This window comes from Camelina sativa, chromosome 3 (assembly GCF_030686135.1).
Source record: "Camelina sativa cultivar CO46 ecotype springtype chromosome 3, ASM3068613v1".
Classification (NCBI taxonomy): Eukaryota; Viridiplantae; Streptophyta; class Magnoliopsida; order Brassicales; family Brassicaceae; genus Camelina; species Camelina sativa.
Genome location: NC_141882.1, coordinates 30569827 through 30593574, shown reverse-complemented (window position 1 = coordinate 30593574; position 23748 = coordinate 30569827). Strand labels below are relative to the sequence as shown.

The window sequence follows — 23748 nt, the reverse complement described above, 5'->3', positions numbered from 1 at the left end:
AACCCGATGGAACTCATGTATGTGGATAAATAGATATTGAATTATTAATTTGAGGAGATTTAGATTTCCAACTTTTGATTTGGAGAGAAATAGATTTCAAATTTTGTTTTCAGAAACATATAGATCGAGGTCATAGTTTCAGCTCTATCTAGTTAGATATGATAGTTTGGGGGGGGGGGGGGGGGGAAATACTATTTACTTTGTATTAGTCTCTCTAACTTAACTAATTCAATATAATATTAATACATATATGCTGGTGTACTGATGACCATTATCTACATATGTAGCTTCCTAAAGTTGTTAAAAAAATATGTGATGGGGTAGGCGAGAGTTTATTATCTCATAACGTAGGCACGGCTCTGGTTGCATGTTTGGTTTAAACAAACTGACGGGTTGTTGTGGGGATAAACTGCATGCAAACAGCGCGAGCTTTGAACTCTATCTTCGCAGCTTGGAGGATCAAAGCTCCGAGGGAATGGAACATCAGCGGGGAGCTTTGCTCCGGCGCCGCCATCAAGGACGAAATAACCATGGAGGACAAAAACTACAACCCTTTAATAAAATGCGACTGCTATTTCGACAAGTCCACAATCTGCCGCATTACTGCCCTGTACATATATTTCTATTCTTCTTTTTTCTTTTCCTTAAATCTTTTTGCATTCATCACCCCTTCGATCAATGTTGTTTCGATTTCACAGCAAGGTTTTTGCGAAAGATGTATCAGGACCTATACCTCCACAGCTCTGGACTTTGACATACCTCACCGATCTGTATAGACTTTTACCCTTTCCTTTTCTTTTTTCTTATCTTCATTTAAAATAAAAAGAAAAAAAAACTCAAATGATGACGACATGCATCTTTCTTTCAGGAACCTGGCTCAAAATTATCTCACAGGCTCCCTTTCTCCCGCAATTGGAAACTTGACTCAACTGGAATGGATGTAATATTATAAGCCTCGAATGGAACCTTAAATCTTCTTCCTTTGGTTTTTAATTCTCTCTTTCGCGTCTCTCACACTACAACGGTTTCTCAACGACTGTAGTACTATTGGGATCAATGCCTTGTCTGGCCCCTTTCCCAAGGAAATTGGTTTGCTTACAAGTTTAAAGTCGCTGTAAGCTTCTTCTTCTTCTTTAAAAAAAACATAGTAAATGTCAGATTTTGATGCTTCCTTAATATTGAGCATATATCTTTTTTTGCATGCAGAGGTATTGGTCTAAATAACTTTTCCGGTCATATACCAGCTGAGATTGGGAACTGTACAAGTCTACTGAAAATGTGAGAAAGTACATATATATAGTATTTTTTGTGTAATCAGTGTTTTTAATTAGTAATCATTTATCATAATCATCTAGTTTTGTTATCATTTCTTTTTTTTTTTTTATTGCAGATACGTAGGAAATTCTGGACTTAGTGGAGAAATACCTTCATCATTTGCTAATCTTGTAGAGCTACAAGACGCGTAAGATTTTCATTTTTATTGAATTCGCATATAGTTAAGTTTCATAGTTGGATTTCTACATTAATTTTTGTTATATACCTATTTGTGACTTCACATTATTTTTTTCTTGGGGTAAGTTTTTCCTTAATGTTTGTAACCAGTTGGTTAAACGATGTGGACGTTACTGGTCCGATCCCGGAATTTATAGGAAAATGGACCAGACTTACTATCTTGTAAGAATGATTTAATTTTGTTTTCCTTATTTTTTGTCATAGTGGAAATTCTTCATGCATGGCATGTTTCACTGCATGCAGGAAACTTCACGGAACTCGTTTGAGTGGTCCGCTACCGTCGTCATTTTCCAACTTAACTTCTTTGACAGACCTCTATGTGTTAGTTGCATTGGTGCCAAAATCAATTATTAGTTACTATCTTCTCCTCTACGTTTAAAATCCTATCCTAAAATATTGTAGGAGTGTTGGTGATATCTCCAATGGAAGCTCTTCTCTCGAATTCATCAAAAACATGAAATCTCTAAATACATTGTAAGGCAACAATTGTACTCCAATATGTGAACTGTTTCCCTCTCCTCCTTGTATTTATTATCTTTGATGATATGAGTCGCAGAACATTTAGAAACAGCAATCTCACTGGGACAATCCCCTCTAATATCGGGGAATACTCAAAACTGAGACAAGTGTAAGTTACTACAACATACGTACGAGCTAGTGAGATGATTTGTGAAAGCCACCCAAAGTGATCTTAACATTGCTGACAATATCATATAATTATTTCTCCATTTTTTTCCGTTCATTGAACTTGATGTGTGGTTCGTGTCTGTTTTCCAGTGATTTGAGCTTCAACAAACTACATGGACCAATTCCGGCTTCACTTTTCAACTTGAGTGGACTTACTCACTTGTAAGTTTTAACTTTTTTTTTTTTGGGTCTTTATGTTCACTGCAAGAAAACACGCGATTTGCGATGGAAGAAATCATCGTAAATCAACATTCGCAAGGGATTTGCGAGATACAACGATCCCTCGCAAATCGCGTCTCGCAAATTTCAAACATCGTAAATCCCTCGCAAATGCCTCGCAATTTGCGAGTATACATTTCCTCGCAAATAACTAGCAATTTGCGAGAAACCAATTTACTCGCAACTCTGAAGCAATTTGCGAGAAACATATTTACTCGCAACTCTGAAGCAATTTGCGAGAAACTGAATTCATCGCAAATTGAATTGAAATTAAATTCTGATTGAAAATGAATTGAATTGAAATTGATAATAGAATTGAATTGAAATTAAATTAAATTTGAATTGGGAATAGAATTGAGATTAAATTGAAATTAAATGAAATTTTAATGTCTTAAAAAAAAAATACATTACAAGAAAGAGTTTAAAAAGTTTCAGAGAGAGGTGATGTTTCTGGTTCCGGTTCCACTACCGGTGTTAACTGTATCATCGGTGTTGCGCCCTTCTCCGGCGTCTGGGTTGGTCGTTGTCGGGCTTCGGAACCTAGCAGCGAATTCCGTATCCTTTTCAGCGAGATACTCGAAGTATATATCAAAGCTTTGCATCCTCTCTGCACTTTGTTGGATTTGAGTCACCTGAATTTGAATGCATTCTTCAGCTGCAGCTAGCTTCTGAGCTAAAAGAACCGGATCATTAGCCGGAGAAGACGACGGTGGTGGACCACTACTGCTAGAGGATGCTTCAAACTGCAAAGAACCAACCCCATAGATCATGTTTTTCTTCTTTGGAGCAACCTACCAACAAAACAACAAAACACAAATGAACTTCAAAGAAAACAAACACAAAACTCAAACAAAAACAAAGACATTCAAAGTATATAAACAGACAACTTACCGATGTGTAAATTTTGTTTTTGATATGAATTGGCACCCCACCAGAAGCAGTGCTCTCTCCATTCTCCCCCGTACAAAGCTCAGATTCCAACTCTTGGATCTTCGACGACACCTCATTGAACAGAGACTCCGACTTTCCATCCGTAAAAGACCCATCAGGCTTTCGATGAGTCTCTTCTAGGATGCATACAAAATCAGGAGTTAACTCACCAGTTAGCTCAGACTGAAAAAGAGAAACAGAGAGATGATTAGTTAAAATGAAAAAGAGAGATGAAAATGAGAAAAAGAGAGATGATTAAACACTTACATGTTTTCGAGCACGGCTTTAAAAGAGGTTTGGCCTGATCGGTGCTTATATATGCCGGTGCCATCAGGATCATGATAACGAGCATTCCGACTGTTGGTACTCTTGAGTTCTGATTTGGGATCAAGCCAATATTTAACAAGACCACTCCAAACTCCAGGATCAATCCACCGTGGCTTTTCCTCATCACCTTTGAGTTTCCACTTTAACTTCCACCTCGACACTTGATCACACATCCTATCCTTAAGCTTGTCTTCAAACTCCTTCCTAACTCTATCATTGATGGACCGGACCCAATTGTATAGTTGCTTCCATAAAAAAAAGTAAATAAGTATATGCTTAAAAATGACAAACAAAACATATTGTGTGATTGCAAGACATATTACACTTACCGCAAAAGATTCATACCAACGGTATACCACTTTAGTTGGCTTCTGTGTCCAATTGGCATGAGGCTCTTTGAAATCTCTTTCAAACATGCTTCGTACAGTTGAAGCAACAGAGGGATCTTGGTCAACCCTTCAAACAAATTACAACATGAAAGGAGTGAATGATCGGATTCAAGATGCAACTATGATTACACAAGGTTCATGAAACTTTCTTACCAGAAAGTTCCTGGAGGTCGACGCAGGTCTAGCTTCGGTAAACCTCCACGCCCGGGACTATTGAGTAACTCTTCGAGGTTAAGATTGTTGAGACGTGTAGAAGCTCCTGTAGAAGACGAACGAGCGGGTGGAGACTCCTCTTGATTCCCATGATTCCCATTAGAGGGTGAAGGAGAAGGAGTATGATAAGACGGTGTCTGAGGTAGTGGGTGCGAGGTTGAACGACGAGAATTAGAACCGGTTGGAGTCCGTGTACGGTTAGAAACAGTGGGAGCAGGTACACCTTGATCATACAGGAACCTTGTGTAATCGTTGCCATTAAACATCTATAAGAAAAACAAAATCAATTTAATCAGATCTAAGAGAAATTAGAAACAATTAGGGTTAATAGATTATATTAGGGTTGATAGATGCAATTACGGTTAATATATGAAATTAGGGTTCATAGATGAAACTAGGGTTAATAGATTAAATTAGGCTAAATAGATTGAAATCAGGGTTAATAGATTAAATTAGGGTTAATTGAAGAGATTAGGGTTTATTGAAGAGATTCGGTTTTGACGAGATAGAAACAAAGACGAAGAGATATTAGAGTTAATACCTTGACGGAGAAGACGAAGGTTGGACGGAGACGGCTAAGGTTCGACGGAGACGGCTACGATTTACCGGAGAAGATGAAGAAGAGCGACTCTGGTTTGTCAGAGAAGACAAAGAAGAAAGAGAGATTAGGGGCTGAGAGGATGAAGAAGAGAAATTAGGGTTTCGGTGAAAGAGCTTGAGCTTCGCTCAAACCACAGCTCGATGGTATATATAAATATTTTGTGCCCTCGTAACTCCCTCGCAGATATTGCGACGAAATAACTAGGAACCAACAAACTGACCAATCAAAATACACCAACTTTGCGAGGGATTAGCGTGGCCCCATCGCACATCCCTCGCAAAAAGATGCAACAACCGAAAAACTTACCAATCAAAATACACCAATTTTGCGAGGGATTAGTGTGGCTCCATCGCACATCTCTCGCAAAAAAAAGATTGAACAACCGACAAACTGACCAATTAAATACACCAGCTTTGTGAGGGATTAGCGATGGATTTGCGAGGTCCAATAAGAAATCCGTCGCAAATCCCTCGCACCTTTATAATCAAATTCATTTTATATACCAAGATCATCCTCATTAAAATGTACTCAATCAAAAGCTAAAGAAAGTTTTCCTATGCTTTCAAAATTATTAATCCAATATTATTAGTTTGCTAATCCAATATTATTATATACAAATAGTTTGCTATGTGTAGATGAAATTAAAGTAGGTTTATATTTGCATGTAAAAGATCAAATGTTGATTACTAAAGTAGGTTCAAATTAAAGTAGATAACATTATTTTACTAAGTTCAGATTTTCCTATGCTTTGGATGCAATGTTGTTTAGTAATGCTCTTCTTTAATTTGCATGTAAAAGATCAATTTGCGAGGGAACCGTGAGGCTTTAGCGAGGAATAAGCTCAGTGTATCGCACATCCCTTGCAAATTGCGAGGGATCTGCGAGGGTTTTCCGGGTCTTCTCGCACATCCACCGCATATCCCTCGCAAGTGTATATATTCTTTTGCATCAACTTTATTTTCTTAATGATACAATCTCTATTAATTTCATGTTTTTCCTATGTTTTGGAAAGTTCATTGTTCATATAGTTGGTGATTAGTGGACTATGGACTCTACATTGCAATTGTTGATCAAAACACTTTAACACTTGGTCATATCTATGTTCATAATGAAAGTAAATCACATCTTGATTTATATATATCTTATATGTTTTCTTCACACATGTTGATTCATCTCAAATATTTTTTTGTCTCTTGATGTTTACTAGGAACTTCACTTCAGAATTAAACCTACAATTCAAACCCTAAACCCTAAACCCTAAACCCATAATGACCTCACAAATCTGTCGCTACTTCCTCGAAAATTTGCTACGGATTATTTGACTCGCAAATTCGTCGTAAATCTGCGATAGATTTGCGAGGGACAGCTTTTTCCTCGCAAACGAATCACAACTCTCTTGCCAATTTGCGAGGGATGTTCGAGGGACATTTCCCTTGCAAATTTGCGAGGGATTTGCGAGGGTCCTCGTCTTCATAGCAAATGACCCGCAAATTCGTCGCAAATTTGCGAGGGCATTTGTCCGTCGCAGGTTTCCGTCGCAAAGCACGTGTTTTCTTGTAGTAGTTGTTATGTATTCCCGACCACTACCAGTGATATATAACTGTGGAAAATACTTTTGTTGTCTTCATATTAGGTTTCTGGGAAACAACACGCTGAATGGTTCTTTGCCCACTGAAAAGAGCCGGAGTTTGAGCAATATGTGAGTTACAAAGTCCTTTCGAATTAATCACCTTTGAAAGCCACAAAGTCCTGATCATATATAATCTGGAAACTGTTTTTGATTATATAACATATTCTGTACGTTATTCTTTCAGAGATGTATCCTACAATGATTTGTCCGGTAGTCTTCCTTCATGGGTCAGCTTACCAAACTTGAAACTGTAAGTACACAAAACACTCTCCACGCTTCTTTTTTCTTTTGTAAGAAACATTTATAAGAATTATAATAAAACTGTATGTTATTTTTGCAGCAACCTTGTTGTTAACAACTTCACTTGGAAGGTCTAGACAAGAGGTGATATTTTTTTCTTTTTATTAAAGTATGTTCTTGTTGATGCCTGAATATATTTTGTTTCTCTTCTCTCTAAATCTGTTTATATTTTGTTAAAAAGGGTTTTACCAGGACTAAAGTGCTTGCCGAAGAACTTCCCTTGCAATGAGGCAGAGGAATCTGTAAGTGTGACAAAGAGATATGTATATATATCATCATAAACGTTGTGATTAACCGTGTATTCTGTTGGAAAAAAAAATTTGCTTAAGGTTTGATATATTAATGACTGGTGGTCTAGATTCTGACTTTTCGGTCAACTGCGGAGGCCCACAACTACCGTCTGTTAGCGGAGAAGTATTTGAGAGGGAGGACGAGGATCTTGGAGCAGCTTCATTTTTCGTGAGTGATGTTCAGAGATGGGGAGCAAGTAGTGTAGGACTTTTTGCCCAGAGTATTAGTAATATATGGGTTGTTAACGCTTTGGACTCAGACCTTTTTCCGTCCGCAAGAAAATCTTCATCTTCCCTAAGGTATTATGGGTTGGGGCTTGAAAATGGAGTCTATACCGTAACACTTCAGTTTGCTGAAATACAGATTATTGGTTCTAACACATGGAAAGGTTTAGCAAGACGACTTTTTGACATTTATGTCCAGGTCTGCCCCCTACGGCGTTACAAGTTAACTTGTTGGTGTGACTAATAATCTTTCCTGCTGAATTCTGAAAAGTTGAAACCTAGCTCCGTATATGTTTCCAGGGAAGACTTGTTGAAAAGGATTTTGATATACGCCGAATAGTTGGTGGTGACGCTACTGTCGGAGGTGTTCAGAAAGATTATAAAGCAAATGTATCAGAAAATTACCTTGAAATTCATCTTTTATGGGCTGGCAAAGGATAAATTGGTGTTCCTACTATGGGTACTTATGGGCCATTAATATCGGCTGTCAGTGCAAAACCAGGTACCACAACTGGCGAATTTTTGTTTTTTATTTCCTTCTTTTTTTTACATCACCTGATGCCCAAGTGTTACATATTCTTGTTTAGATTTTACACCAACTGTAGCTAACAGGCCACCATCAAAGAAAAAGTATAGGACTGGTACAGTTGTGGGTGCTGGTCTTGGCCTAGGACTTTTGAGCATCTTTTTTGCGGGCGTAATTATCTTCATCATCCGAAAAGGCAAAAAGCGCTACACAGTTGATAAAGGTATACATGTCACAAGCAAGTTACAAGGCCCTTGAGCTTTAATATCATCTTTCAAATTGGTTTATAACTTTTTTTTTGTTACAGAGCTGCTTAGTACGGACATAAAACCTTACACTTTTACTTACTATGAACTTAAAAGTGATACTCAAGATTTCGATCCCTCAAACAAGCTTGGAGAGGGAGGGTTTGGGTCTGTTTATAAGGTAAGCCCGGTCCCATACCAAATGTGTTTTTGTTATGATTTAACACATTGATTCATAGGGAAACCTCAGTGATGGAAGAGAGATCGCGGTGAAAGTGTTTTCGGATGGATCTTGACATGGAAAGGGACAATTTGTAGCAGAGATCATAACAATTTCTACAGTTCTGCATCGCAACCTAGTAAAGCTTTACGGGTGTTGGTATGAAGGAGATCATCGTTTGCTCGTATATGAGTACCTCCCTAATGGAAGTCTTGATCAAGCACTATTTGGTAATGATCGGCAGAAAGATTAGTACTTAGTTTACCCTTTGATTCTCTGCAGCCTGAAAACGCATATTTGTGGCTAAGTCTTGTTAAGATCTACTTCGTGTTTGTATGAGCATAAAGTAAATAACACACAAGCTTTGTTAACGGGGTTCGGTTTTTCCTACATCCCCGGGACCTAGTCCAGAACAAATCCACTAGAACAAGATAGCAATTACAACTGCGGATACAAGCACTATTATGCCTACCATTCTTTTCTAGATGAATACCATCAAAAGATCTCTCTATCTTGTTGATGGGGCGACACCACACATCTTGTGTGCATCTCTTGAAACTACCTTGAAGCGTGCAAGTCTCCATGAAGCGCCTTCTCGGTATTTATATCAATTGCCCAACCCCTAGGGTTAGCAACTTTCCTATTATACAACAAATAGAAATTGGGAGATTAACAATTGCACAACCCCTAGGATTGACAATTTTCCTATTATACAACAAATAGGAAAGTTTCTCTCCATATCCATCTTGAATCTTCTATTCAAGATGTCCATCCTGCTCAGCAGCCACCACTTGACTTGTCCAAGTCGGTCGTAAGCTTATGTACTCAAACTCTTTAAATCAGCTTCTTGTAGTACTTCTTGTATTAACGTTGGCCTAGTACAAGAACTGATTCAGACGTTTGATACATCTAACTGCAAAGTTCTTGATTCAACACCTTATCTTCTTCTTTGCTTTGTGTCAATCACTGAGTCAGCACGATCACCAAGCGCTACTTAAGGTCTGATGTACCAGTACTTGAATCAACTTAATACTTCATCTTCTATATCAGCTCTGTCCATTGTCTTTGTCTTAACTGTTGTACCATCACTGAGACATCTATGATGTATCTGTGTATCCATGTCTCATCCATTACAGTCACTTATTAGAGATTTCACCATATGTTCTAAACCTTATAAAACTTCAGTCAACACAACATCTTCAATCTCTCCCTTGGTGATTGAGTTTTATAATCCATGCTCCTTTTAAAACCAGCTTCAGTCTCTCCCTTAATGATGGACTTTTCAATTTTGTGCATCTTATAAAACCAGTCATCACAATATCTTCAATCTCTCCCTTGATGACTGAGTTTTAAATCTCCTTCAATCTCTCACTTTATGCTACATCATGTATTACTCTTGAAAGATCATGACATCTTCATTCTCCCCCTTTTTAACTTAGTTTGATACTCAAGCACATTCTTTAATCTCTAATCACTAGTAAAGCTAGTTCGATACTCAAGCACATTCTTTAATCTCTAATGACTAGTAGAGCTCCCCCATAATATTTGCTCTTACCTCACAATAAACTTGATGTTCTCTTCTCCCCCAGCTTGAGTGCAAACTCAGTTAAAAACAATTAACAAGTATCTTAATTCACCCATCTCAAGTGCTTCAACTTTTCATAGCATCTTACGCAGTCTTGAATTTAACCAGTTGCTAAACATGCCTTTAATGCACCCATCTTCTGAGCATAAACTTTGAATTTCCTTTTACTTGTTTTACTGGAAGCAATTTCTGCAGCCCTGCAACTATCCTCTGTTGTGTTGCTCATCACTTCTTAGCCTTGAGTACTCTACTTATTTGCATGAACAATTCAAAAACTTATTCATGAGAAATTGGGTAACCTGAGATGATCCCTTCTCATGCGCAACCTTGAATACTCCTTGAAATTGTGACATAAGCATCTGCACCTCATAATCGATTTCTGAATCCATATGAACAAAAATCTCGAACACAAACTCCACCAGAAATTGTAGCAACCAATATCAACTTTTATATTTTTCTGTGCACTACTTGCTGCTAGCTTTTCTTGTAGCTATCTCACATGAACTGATACAATGAGATTTCTATATTAACATCATGAATTACCTTAAAATTTGCAGATTCTTGAAACTTCTTTTAATTCAGTTCATGTCCTCAAGACCCATTCTTCAAATCAAGTCCTTAAAACCAGATCAGAAAACTCCCCCATTCCAATGTGCGATATCTCCCCCTGCTTTTGCCTCTAATTGTGTTTGAGAGCTAGACCATATTATGACATCTGGTGCAGACTTGTATTCCTTCTTCATATACTTTTTGGGGCATATTCTTCCTCTTCTTATGCAAATCTCTCATGCTTAAATGACAACCAAGATCAACATCCATCATGAATTACAGGGTGGATAACACTCCCCCTACACGAATGCATCACATTTGTCCCATGCTTGGCTGCTCACGTATTAAAACAAAACACTCTTGTGTATCATTAAACTGCAACTATTTCTGTTTCAACTGCCTTGTCTTCAAACTGAGTTTCTATCTCAATGGTCTTGTCTTTTAACCGATTTTTGCAGCTTACTCACCAGCATCCATCAGTATTTCCCCCTTTAACAAAATGCTTTCTAAGACTTTAACCTCCTACAGCTTTCTTAAGAAAAGTCTCGAACCAATTCGGAACTCATGACACTTCTATAAACCTTCTTTTAGTAGTGATAAATTCTGTGATTTTTTCGTGAAGATCATGATGCTTTAGATATCCGGATGTTTCAACCGTCGACATCATACAACAAAACACTACAAGAAAACAGGCGATTGGCCACTGTAGGAATAGTCACTAAATAGTCGTTGATTGAAAATTTGTGACTATATTGCGACTATACACTGTTGTAGCTAATATTTTCTCGCTAATACAGTTGGTCGTTAATTAGTCGGTATTTAACGACTATACACTGTTGTCGGTAAATTTTGGTCACGTAGTCGTTATGTAGTAACTAAATTTAGTGACAATTTGACGACTAGTGTACGACTATATTAGTAGTTATCGTGTAATAGTCATTAAATATGATGAATAATTTACGACGAAGTTACGACTTTGTTACATGAATAAAATTGCAATACTAGGTTGTCGTTAAATAGTCGTCATATTTAACGACTATTTAACGACAACCTAGCGACAATGTTCCGTCTAAATGACGACTACATAACGACAACTTTGTTTTAGAAAACAATAAAATTAACTGGTTATTATTGTTCTGTAATCCTGATAGTAATCCTGATTTTAATCCTGAAATTAATGAAATGGAGAACAAACATAATATACAAGTCCAAAATCTAATGAAAACACATTATATAAATAACCATAATTTTATTGAAACCAGAAAATACATTAGTCCAAAACAGAAATCAAACCAAAACCAAAGAGAGAAAGAGTTTATAACACATACAAACTGAAAAAAAGAACTTAGTTCATGAGTTAAGAGAATATAGGAACCATATTGGAGTTGATCATGTTGTTGGTGAATGTTGATTGTCCTCCTCAGCTGATTGAGAGGCTATAAACTCCAAGTAGGCTGGATTAGTGTTGCGCATAAACTTTGCCATCAACGACAACTCTTTGATCTCATTCTTTTGCTCAGCCACAAGGAAAACAGTCTCTTTTTCTCGAGCAGCAGCTTCAGCATTGAAAATCGCCTGAATTTCAATTTGTCGTTGGGCTCCCTTGAGTTGCTCTTGCAATGTAAGAAAGGCTTCAGTTTGTGATTGTTGCTTGCCCTTGCCAAGATTAGCTTTGAGGCTTCCAAGACCATAAGGAGTTCCTCGTGAATCCTTCTCAGTGCACTGTTTTTACCAAAAAGAAAAACTGTAAATAAAGAGCAAAACAAATTCATGATCGAATAGAAATGGTACTTTACCTCAAGGAAGATGGCAGTAAATTCATCGGTGGTGAGCTCTCGACGATGTGAAATACCATCTGAAAGGCTTGAATCTGCCTCAAGCTCAGCCATCTTCTCTTGCAACTTCTGCTGATAAGCTTGATGAATTTTCTCTGCCTTGCCATCCACATAAGAACCATCCGGCTTTGTATGTGTTTTGAAAAAAACTTCACCCATACTGACCTCTCTTCCCAACTCTTCTTCCTACAATGTTACAAAATAAAGAATGGTTATGAAAGTGTTTAAAGATAGAAAGGATATAAATGTAACTAACAAATTAGAAATGACTTAACCAGATCATCGTGGATTTCTCTATATGACTTGGGTCCTGATAAGTGGATGTGAAGACCTAGACCATTACGGTCAGACAAACGACATTTGGAATAGGTTGAACTCCTTTGTTGTTGTTCTTCAGTATCCCAATTATCAACTATCTCTTGCCAGAGAGTACCTTCAATCCATGAAGGTTTAATTTGAGACGTCCTTGCATCGCTAACCATGCCTTTCATCCGACGGTTACAGATGGTGTTGAAATGTTCTTGAACGGTTCCTGTTATCAATGGATCCCAGGTGTGAGTTTTCTACATAACAAAAAAAGAGAAGGAATTATGTTAGTGAAGTTAGTGAAAACAAGCAATAAACACAAGTAGAAAACATGTTACATTGTACTATTCTTACCGCAAATTCCATGAAGTATCTTTCTTTTCGATCGGGAGGCACACAAGTCCAAGTATAATATGGACCATCGAATTTTTTTGTAATAATCTTGGTAATCTTCCGAACAAATTGACCTTTTTTGTCCCGATCAAACCTCCACACATGTAAACAATGCTAGTTAGTCAGAACAGTTATAAAGCAAACAAAAAAATAATAATCAATCAATGTATGCTAAAGAGATTATATTGCATCAATTGTTTCACATACACTACTATAACGAATTGAAAGCAATAAGAATGACAAACCAATTGAAAGCGATGTGATTGACAAACAAATTGAAAGCGATGAGATTTACAAACAGATTGAAAGCAACGAGATTGAAACTTTCAATCAAACAAACCAATTTAAAGCAACAAAAGAATTCAATCCGCAAAATATGAGAACCAATGACATCCTAAGTATGACAAACCAATTGCTTGCACCAAACCAAAGCAATTAAATCGAATTCTACATCAAACCAAAGCTAGAAACATTACCAAGTCGTCTTCTCCAACAGTATGGGAGAGAGAACAGTCGTAAACTTCTCACGGCCATGCATCGTAAGCAGGGCAGTTAGAGATTGCATCGTCTCATCCTGGAGTTGAGGCTCGTAGTTGTTACCTTGAGAAGACGGTTGTTGACTATGACCATGAGAGTGCTGCGTTGGAGATAGCAGATGATCCTCCGGCATGTGAGCAGTATTGTTCTGAACCACAGGTGTCGAAATGGGCGGATCGGGAACTTGATTGGCTGAGTTCTGGAAAAGCGTCTATGGCGGTGGGAAGTTCCAGAAATATTGTTGCTCTTGGGGCGTGAATGGGGAAGGAATTCGAGCCGTTGGCGTGAAATTGTACTGAGGTGGAAGAGGGTTGGGTCTTCTAACGACGGGTGGGGGTTGGTTAGAGGGTCCGGCTCTCTGAGAAAGGTTGGGTGCAACCTTTCTCTTTTTTTGTTTTCTTAACAGCAGGATTCAACGACATAGAAGATAAATCGATTGAGGAAGAAGGAGATGGATCGAAGAAAGTTTAGGGTTAGGGTTAGATTGAGGAAGAATGATGATGTATCGAAGAAGGTAGATTGAAGAAGAAGGTAGATTGAAGAAGAAGGTGATGGATCGAATTGATGGATTGATTTAGGGTTAATCGAAAAAAGGAGATGAGGAAGTGAGGAAGAAGGAGAGATCGAATGTTTTAGGTTTAGGTTTAGGAATAGGTTTGTCTCAGATCGATTTTGATGGATCAGATAGAAATGTTGTTGGGCCCAAATTTCTTTTGCCCAAAATATAAGAGGAGTGTTACACAATATAAGCAATACGTTTTGTTTATATACACAAAAAAAGAATTAGTTCAGATGGTTAATGTACCCTGATTAAAATCATCAGACCTGGGTTCGAGTAACCCCAAATGTTTATTAAACAGTAAATTATTTTACATATCTTATACATAATTTATTTTACATATCAGGGTTCTTCGTCGTCTTCTTCTTCATCATCCGAAGACGATAAATTACACATAAATTCATCTTCAGGTTCCGCGTCTGCAACATCATAATCTAGATTTATTGGGTCTCCCCTTTCCAAATTGTCTACTATGACATCTTCAATTGTAGTGATCAATACAGCATCATCAGTTTCTGTTTGAAAAAGAGTTGGTTCTCCAGAAATATTTTCCCTCGGATTTACTTTTAGAACATTGAGCCACAAATGCTTCGGTTTCATTATGTATGGGTACGGAATATAACAAACTTGATGGGCTTGAGATGCTGTTTTGCAATCAACGTGTAAAGGTTACACATATTATATATAAATGTGATAGTGACAATATATAATTAATGTGAAAATTTATATACATACCTAGAATAAATGGTTCATATTTATTGTACTTTCTGGATGAAAGAACGTCTACAACGCCACCATTACTTCTGTGAGTGCCTCTACCAATAACAGGGTCATACCACTTGCACTTAAATAGTGTGATCTTCAACCCAAGCATCCCCTCATACTCAAGTTCTATGATATCAGCTAATGTCCCGTAGAAATCTGCAGCATCAGATGCATTCACATAATTTTCCCCTTTAACAGAGACCCTATAGTTACATGTCTTTCGTCCAACATCGTGATTCTCTGTATGAAACAAATAACCTCTTGTAAAATACATTGGCCATGTTTTAGCCTTCTTCAAAGGTCCATGGACAATTTCTTGAACCCAAGTAGGAAATGGATTTGAGGCGTTCCAATAAGTAACCTGCATATAAGTCCCGTTATTTTAAATAATAACAATAAGTAAAATAGGAATATCACGAAAAATTATTTAACATACATATTGTTTAACCCATGAATAATATTCATCAGCTCTTTTCAAGGAGAGTTCTTTCTCGCTAAGTCCTGGATATTTTGCCGAAATATAATCCTCGAACATACTAAATATAGAAAGACCAGATCACCACAAATGTATATGAGAAAATATAGTGAAATTAGATATCTTAAAATGTAACTAACTTGTGACATGTAACTAATTATATACCTCTCAATTGGTTGAAAATAGTCACAATTCCGTAAAACATATGCGTGTGCGCAACGATAGTCATCACCTGAAAGCCATATTTCATTCATTTCTCCACTGGGACGGCCAACTTGAGTAAATATAGAGGGTACTCCAGGGACATGATATTCAAACGCTTCACCTTCATCAAATCTTGTTAATCTGACCATAAAATTAAAAAATAATTATTATGACTATTAAATTAAATATCACTTTAAAAATATTTACTCTTAATTGCTCACCTTGATTTTGTTTGTATGTTCGCAGCAAAGTAGTGCTCAAAGAAATAAGCAATCTCGTCATTGATATATGATTCAACAATTGATCCTGCCGCATATCTTTTGTTCTTTGCTTTTCCTTTCAATTTTTTGAAAAACCTTTCAAAAGGATACATCCACCTATATTGGACAGGGCCTCCCAGTTCAGCTTCGTAGGGAAGATGTATAGGCAGGTGCTCCATCACATCAAAAAAGGATGGTGGAAATATCTTTTCCAAATTGCAAAGGATTAAAACAATGTTCTGTTTTAGAATTTGAAGTCGACTTGTTTGCAAAGTTCTTGAGCATAAGTCCCGGAAAAATGCTCCAACCCCTGCAATATTATATTTATTCAAACTTCATCACATTAATTACGGAGAAACCTTTACTCACTTCATATAAATATACATATATATTTATATATACTTGTTTTGTGTTACAATTTTTTAAATAATTAATTAATATACCTGATAACGCAAGGTGGACATTCTGGTCAAGGAGTTCTACAAAGATAAATGGAAGTAACCGCTCCATGAAAACATGGCAGTCATGGCTTTTCATGCCTGAAAACTTTCCATTTTCCATATCAGCACAACTAGCTAAGTCTGCCGAATAGCCATCTGGGAATTTAACCGAGTATTTCACACATTCCAATAAGCTTTTTCAAGCTTCGTCTGTCAATGTATAGGGCGGGAAAGGTGCTTTTCCCCTACTATCAAGATGTAAGTGTGGCCAAGAACAGAACTTTGCTATATCGAATCTTGACATGACGGAATCTTTTGATTTACCTTTCACACGAATAAGAGTGTACATTATGTTGTCCAAAAATTTCTTCTCTGTATGCATCACATCAATATTATGTCGGAGATTAAGGTCCTTCCAATATGGTAGCGACCATAAAATGCTTTCCTTGTGCCAGTTATGGTCCTTTCCATATCCATGCATCTTCCTTTCATGACCATTTCCACCGACGTCCTTGGTTCTTGGTGGATTTACAGAATTCAAGCGCTCAGAATAAACTTGCTCACCGGTCAAGGACTCTGGTGGATACTCTCTTGTAGCGTCTTTTCCCTTCAGGAAGTCTTTTTTATTCCTCCTCAGAGGATGATCAGGAGGAAGAAATCTCCGATGACAATCAAACCAACATGTCTTCCTTCCATTAGGTAGATAAAAAGACTTTATATCGTCCATGCAAACTGGACAAGATAATTTACCATGTGTTGTCCATCCAGATAACATGCCATACGCAGGAAAGTCGCTTATCGTCCACATCAGTACTGCTTTTAGGTTGAAATTTTGGCCCAAGGACACATCGTATGCATCGACTCCAGTAGACCACAACTATTTTAACTCATCAATAAGAGGTTGGAGTAAGACATCAAGACTAGCTCGCGGATGGTTTGGACCAGAATTTAGAATTGTAAGAAACAAGTACTCAGTATCCATGCACATACCAGGGGGTAGATTATATGGCGTCAATATCACTGGCCATAATGAATGGTGACGAGACATCCCAAATGGATTGAAACCATCAGTACACAATCCCAGATACACGTTACGGGGTTCTTCAGCAAATTGAGGATTTTGTTCTTGAAAATACTTTCACTCCGCTCCATCAGATGGATGACTCATTTCTCCCACCTTTGCTTGGTGCTCAGCATGTCATCGCATTGCTGCTGCAGTCTTGTGACTCTGATACATTCTCTTCAGTCTATCACCAATAGGTAAGTACCACATACGACTATATGGTACTTTGGTTCTGCGTCGGTCATTCTTAGGCTTCCATCTTGGTGCATCACAAAACAAACATTTTTCTTCCTTTTTGTCATCTTTCCAGAATAACATACAATTGTTTATACAAACATCAATTGTATGATATGGGAGTCCTAAATTGCGCATCAATTTCTTTGTCTCGTAATGAGAACCCGTAGCCTGGTTTCCTTCTGGTAAATAATCACTCAACATTTCACATACTGAATCCACTAACTTTTCACTCATATTATAATCTGCCTTATTTTGCATAACTCTAGCAGCTAAAGATAATTGTGAGTGACCTTCACGACAACCATCATATATTGGATTTTTTGCACCTTCTAACAAATCATAGAATTTTTTTGAATGGTTAAGTATTGGTTCTTCTACACTCTTATAACCCCCATCCCATTGATAGTTATCATCAAAACCCACATTAGAAGGAAATGCATCATTCACCATATCCACATATCTATCTTCTACTACATTACCCACTTCCTCACTCCCTCTAATAAATGTCGGATCAACAGTACTCGTTCCTATATCCATATTTATTTCTTCCCCATGCTTATACCAAACATAATAATCTGGCATAAACCCATAACTAAAAAGATGATTCCAAATTCTAGTCCCTAGAAAACGCTTCTCGTTTTTGCACCTACTACAAGGGCAAAAAAACTTACCCCTGTTTTCTTGTGCAAAAGGCTGGCTATTTGCAAATTGCATGAACTGCTCCATCCCGGCTCTGAACTCTTCTGTAAAATTTCCCGTCACCTCATCGATCCTCTTGTACATCCACTCCCGGAAATTACTATAATTGTAACTTCCTGACATTATTATAAATCTCTATGATCTCGTTTTTTTTTTTGGTGTTGCTTAGTGTGTTTCTGTGAGTGAGAAAAACGTTTGGTGAGCTCAGTTTATATAGGTATATTTAGCGACTAAAAAGTGACAATATCACGTAGTCACCAAATACAGATACACCTACTCCGGATTGCTAAAAACGTGTTTTAAACTAACTTTTAGCGACTATTTTGCGACATATGTGGCGGGTCGCAAACTTTTGTCGCAAAATAGTCACCAAATTTACGACAAAACAGCAACTACACAATCAGTCGCTAAATTAGCGACTAATGTGCGACAAAATTTTGACCCACCGCATAAGCCGCAAAATAGTCGCCAAATTTACGACAACACGAGCGACTACAAAATTAGTCGCTAAATCAGCGCCTATTTTGCGACAACATTCACAACTTCCTTACTTCGTCGCTTTTTAGTCGCCATTTAGCGACTAATTTAGCGACTCAATATTTTTGTCGCAAATTAGCGATTAATTCACGACTATATATGATTCGTCGCAAAATAGTCGCTAAATTTAACGACTACGCATTTAGTCGCCGATTGTAGTTGGAAAAACCGTGTTTTCTTGTAGTGAAACCCATGAGACTCATTCCCTGAATTGCTTCTCTAGACTGAAAACATACTGCTATATTTGACACGTATGAATGATTTGCAACAATCACATCCCTCTTGCAGTCTTTACACGAGTAACATCCTCTTCATCCTTGTGAGAAGATCTCATCCAGTCTCATGCAGCCATATAGCCTCAAACAATCCTGAAACAGAACATTACTTGTTTCTTCATACTTTCTGCAAACAACACTTCTTTTCATCATAAGATACTCCTTTCTAACACAAAAGAGCACAAAACTCTGCAGACACATCAAACTCCGACAATGGAACCACATTATTATGTTGATGATGAACGCCTAACTCTGTCCGCCACATGATTCTTTAAAACCAGAATGAAGGCTCCACACAGTCTTTTATTTGACACTTGTAAGGGACAAATCTTCTTTTTGGAACTTCATAAGCTTCATTACATTCTGTATTCATTTGGTCCTCCTTTTGATATCACCACCGGAACTGGTAAAAACTGAAACTTCAGAATAAAACTGTGCTGGAAACACTGAAGATGCTTGAATAAATCACAAACCAACCGTCAAAACTTCAATCCAACCGTTGGATCTCAAGTTCGCAATAGCATCAAGCTTCCCACAAAGTTTCAGCATGATCGGATTATTTTGGGATCTCCAAACCCTCTCTTGAAGTTGCTATCTTGAAACAGATTTTTGTTATCTTTCTCTGCCTTACAGAAAAATCTTCTCTCCTTTGATGATGTTAACAACACTGAATTTTCCTACACACATTCTGAAGAAAACTCTAGTTTTGAGACCTCTTCTTCATTACATATTACAGCCAGTGACATCCAACAAATCTTGTCATGTACTTGCTACCTCCTAAATTTCTTCATCTATCTTGATGCAGTCTTGATGCAGAGCATAAACGGAGTAGCACAACAACCCAGAAAATTAAGAAAATTGGTGAGGATATCAAAAACAGCCATACGAAGGCACAGGATAAAACAGATTGCGATTTCGATTTACGGTTTGAGAGTTATGGCCAAAATCCCAACACAGGTCCGGAATGAAACAATGCTACGAGCAGTCAACTTTGAGATCAAATTCCTGTCAAACCAAATGGAACCAGAAGGTGATCTTTACTTCTTTAAAAAGATCTCGCTCTCAACTTTTCAGAGCATCTTTCAGAGCTAAAATCCAAGGTCTGTAGCCAAAACAAATGAGGATGAAAGAGTCAAATATGATACTGAAAACTGCCTTCAAAACCTGAAACTTTCTTCATTATCCTTCCTTTGAGCTTCTTTTCTTGATTAAGAGGTGTATCAAACTTCGTCTTGATCATTCTACCAGCACATGGACATCCTTAAGAACCATATTACATAGGCTCATCCTTTATTCATCAATTTTTCTCATGGCAAGAGCCATTGTTAGCTGTATCAAGAACAAAAACCCCTTCCTCTTTGCTTTGAACAAGAATATGAACAAGCTCTTGTCCTTTTCAAATTGCAAGGGAAGAGATTTAGCTTCTCACCATCAAAACTCAAAGCATAACCAAACGAGCCAGCCTATGTAATCTCCTCATTCTAATGAACGTAGCTTTAGAGATAAAAACTATAGCTAATCATTTTGTTGTCTCGTGATTCATCTTCATTGACCCAACTTCAAACACTATGCCTCTCCAAATCCCCAAATCACTGTCAAGCTCAAATTCAGCTCCAAAACTCTAACGATCATCTTTAAGCTTCCCCTTAATCAACTCATGAGCTCTCTTAGAATCTTCATATACTCCCTCTCTTTCCTCGCTCAACCCAATGTCTTTCACTTGAAGTACCACACCACGAGATCCATATATCTTAGTTCTGAGTAGACTACCATCAAACCTTACAACTTTAACTTGATTCCAAATTGATGTTTTGAAAAGAAACATCGTTTTGACTACACATGACTCCACCATCAAAGCTTTTATATAAACCAAGAGCACTTTATTCCTTGTTACCAGTCTCTTAATGAATTATGCTCTTGAGATCTCCTGGAATTTAGAACAATTATCTTTTCCCTTTAATTCTGCTCATATCCTCTCTTCTTATGTATTCTGCCCATAGTTGCATCTATCTTTTGTTAAACTTCCTTTCAAACACAGATTATTGGAAGTAATTACCACCATCAATCAAAAATCCACTTCTCTTGCGAGCTTTACTATCAGAAAAAAAAACTCTTCAATTTGAATTGAGATTAGAAATTCTCAGCCTTTAATTTCATGGAATCGACCTCTTTGCTTCTTCATCGAGAGATTCTCAACCCTTCTTCACCATCTTCTACACCTTGAAGCCTTTTTTTTTTTTTTTTTTTCAATCTCTCCAAGACCTAACTCCGATTTCTAACAACGAGAGAACCTCTATTTGGTGAACAACCCTTCAATACTTTGCTTTTTATTGAATCAGGTTTTCTCTTTCTTCCAAGAAAACCCAGCAAATATTCAGAACGGAGATATTGCTTTACTTCCCAATTTAGGCTGAAAACTCCATAGCCATAGCCACGATTATTATCTTGTCAGGAAACTCAGTGCTTCTTACGCCTCTTTGGGAGTAGAAAAAAAAATCTCGCTGACGCCTGACGAAGAAAACCATCAATCTCTTTCCTTCTTGCTCGCTTCAATTTTCTCCTTCTAGCCACAAATCCAGGACCATACCTGAAACAAGAACATATCTCTATCCAGCCCTACTCTGATACCAATTGAAAACCTATATTTGTGGCTAAGTTTTGTTAACATCTACTTCGCGTTTGTATAAGCATAAAGTAAATAACACACAAGCTTTGTTAACGGGGTTCGATTTTTCCTACATCCCCGGGACCTAGTCTAGAACAAATCCACTAGAACAAAATAGCAATTACAACTGCGGATACAAGCACTATTATGCCTACCATTCTTTTCTAGATGAATACCATCAAAAGATCTCTATATCTTGTTGATGGAGGGACACCACACATCTTGTGTGCATCTCTTGAAACTACCTTGAAGCGCGCAAGTCTCCATGAAGCGTCTTCTCGGTATTTATATCAATTGCCTAACCCCTAGGGTTATCAACTTTCCTATTATACAACAAATAGAAATTGGGAGATTAACAATTGCACAACCCCTAGGATTGACAATTTTCCTATTATACAACAAATAGGAAAGTTTCTCTCCATGATCCATCTTGAATCTTCTATTCAAGATGTCCATCCAGCTCAGCAGCCGCCACTTGGCTTGTCCAAGTCGGCCGTAAGCTTATGTATTCAAACTCTTTAAATCAGCTTCTTGTAGTACTTCTTGTATTAACGTTGGCCTAGTACAAGAACTGATTCAGACGTTTGATACATCTAACTGCAAAGTTCTTGATTCAACACCTTATCTTCTTCTTTGCTTTGTGTCAATCACTGAGTCAGCACGATCACCAAGCGCTACTTAAGGTCTGATGTACCAGTACTTGAATCAACTTAATACTTCATCTTCTGTATCAGCTCTGTCCATTGTCTTTGTCTTAACTGTTGTACCATCACTGAGACATCTATGATGTATCACTTATTAGAGATTTATTAGAGATTTCACCATATGTTCTAAACCTTATAAAACTTCAGTCAACACAACATCTTCAATCTCTCCCTTGGTGATTGAGTTTTATAATCCATGCTCCTTTTAAAACCAGCTTCAGTCTCTCCCTTAATGATGGACTTTTCAATTTTGTGCATCTTATAAAACCAGTCATCACAATATCTTCACAGCCAAGCTGATTTTGGGATGTTGCAGGAGGTGAAAAGAATTTACATCTTGATTGGCCAACCCGTTTCGAGATATGTCTGGGAGTTGTCAGAGGTCTAGCCTACCTCCACGAGGAGGCGAGTGATCGCATAGTACATAGGGATGTGAAGGCCAGCAACATTTTTCTTGACTCTAAGCTGCTCCCAAAAGTTTCTGATTTTGGGCTTGCAAAGCTATACAATGATAGTAATACCCACATGAGTACCAAAGTGGCAGGGACCATGTACGTATCCCCAAACCATCCACTTAATTTTCTTCTTTGTAACAATACTATAGGTTTATATAACACATGGTTTTGTACCAATTAATGCAGAGGATATCTTGCGTCAGAGTATGCCATGCCTGGACAACTATCAGAGAAAACGGATGTGTATGCCTTTGGTGTTGTGGCTCTTGAGCTAGTGAGTGGAAGGAAAAACTATGATACGAGCCTGGATGATGAAAAAAAATATCTTCTGGACTGGGTACGTTCTTGTTAGTTTTATACATTTTTAAATGGCATGGAATCAGCACGAGCAAAGCCATGAAGGTGACCTAATCGATCAGGAGCTGACTGAATTTAACATGGAAGAAGTGAAACGCATGATAGGAATTGCTCTACTTTGCATTCAGGCATCTTCTGGCTTGAGACCACCAATGTCAAGAGTGGTGGCCATGCTTTCAGGGGACGTTGAGGTCAGTGATGTAACCTCTAAGCCAGGCTACCTAACCGACTGGACAGTTGATGGCTCCTCAAGCTCCTCTTTTAGCACCTTTCAAACTAAAGATACAAGCGCTTCTTCATTCTCCTCCACGAGGTTTGTGACGCCCAGAGACGGCGACTTTAAGCCAATGCACGGAGTGAAGATCAATGAGGGGAGATGACAAAGTTTCACCTCGATCTATCTATATAGACCTTTGTGTATGTGATTATATGAGGATACTATTAACATATTTCAATAATGTTTTATGCTCTTCCGAATGAGGTTGTCCGCTTGTGGAGTTAAATAATAGATTTTCTAGTTAGAAGAATTTGAAA

At 37.7% G+C, this 23748-nt stretch overlaps 1 protein-coding gene and 2 pseudogenes across 3 annotated transcripts in view; 2 read left to right on the top strand and 1 right to left on the bottom strand.

The window, feature by feature from the left end:
• LOC104778406 (protein neprosin) overlaps nucleotides 1–23748 on the top strand; it is a 648080-nt gene that overhangs the window by 612934 nt on the left and 11398 nt on the right. The window lies entirely within an intron of this gene.
• LOC147947910 (putative LRR receptor-like serine/threonine-protein kinase At1g56130) lies at nucleotides 414–23738 on the top strand (annotated as a pseudogene). Its single transcript, XR_015587499.1, has 22 exons — nucleotides 414–610; nucleotides 699–770; nucleotides 869–940; nucleotides 1043–1114; nucleotides 1207–1278; nucleotides 1391–1462; nucleotides 1603–1674; nucleotides 1756–1833; nucleotides 1915–1986; nucleotides 2069–2140; nucleotides 2290–2361; nucleotides 6512–6577; nucleotides 6693–6758; nucleotides 6849–6892; nucleotides 6990–7050; nucleotides 7167–7522; nucleotides 7624–7825; nucleotides 7911–8072; nucleotides 8157–8275; nucleotides 8334–8544; nucleotides 22719–22953; nucleotides 23044–23738. The product of XR_015587499.1 is annotated as a putative LRR receptor-like serine/threonine-protein kinase At1g56130 (transcript).
• LOC147947911 (uncharacterized) lies at nucleotides 14211–21680 on the bottom strand (annotated as a pseudogene). Its single transcript, XR_015595530.1, has 6 exons — nucleotides 16226–21680; nucleotides 15744–16092; nucleotides 15484–15663; nucleotides 15280–15379; nucleotides 14814–15204; nucleotides 14211–14722 (listed from the first exon to the last, which is right to left on the bottom strand). The product of XR_015595530.1 is annotated as an uncharacterized LOC147947911 (transcript).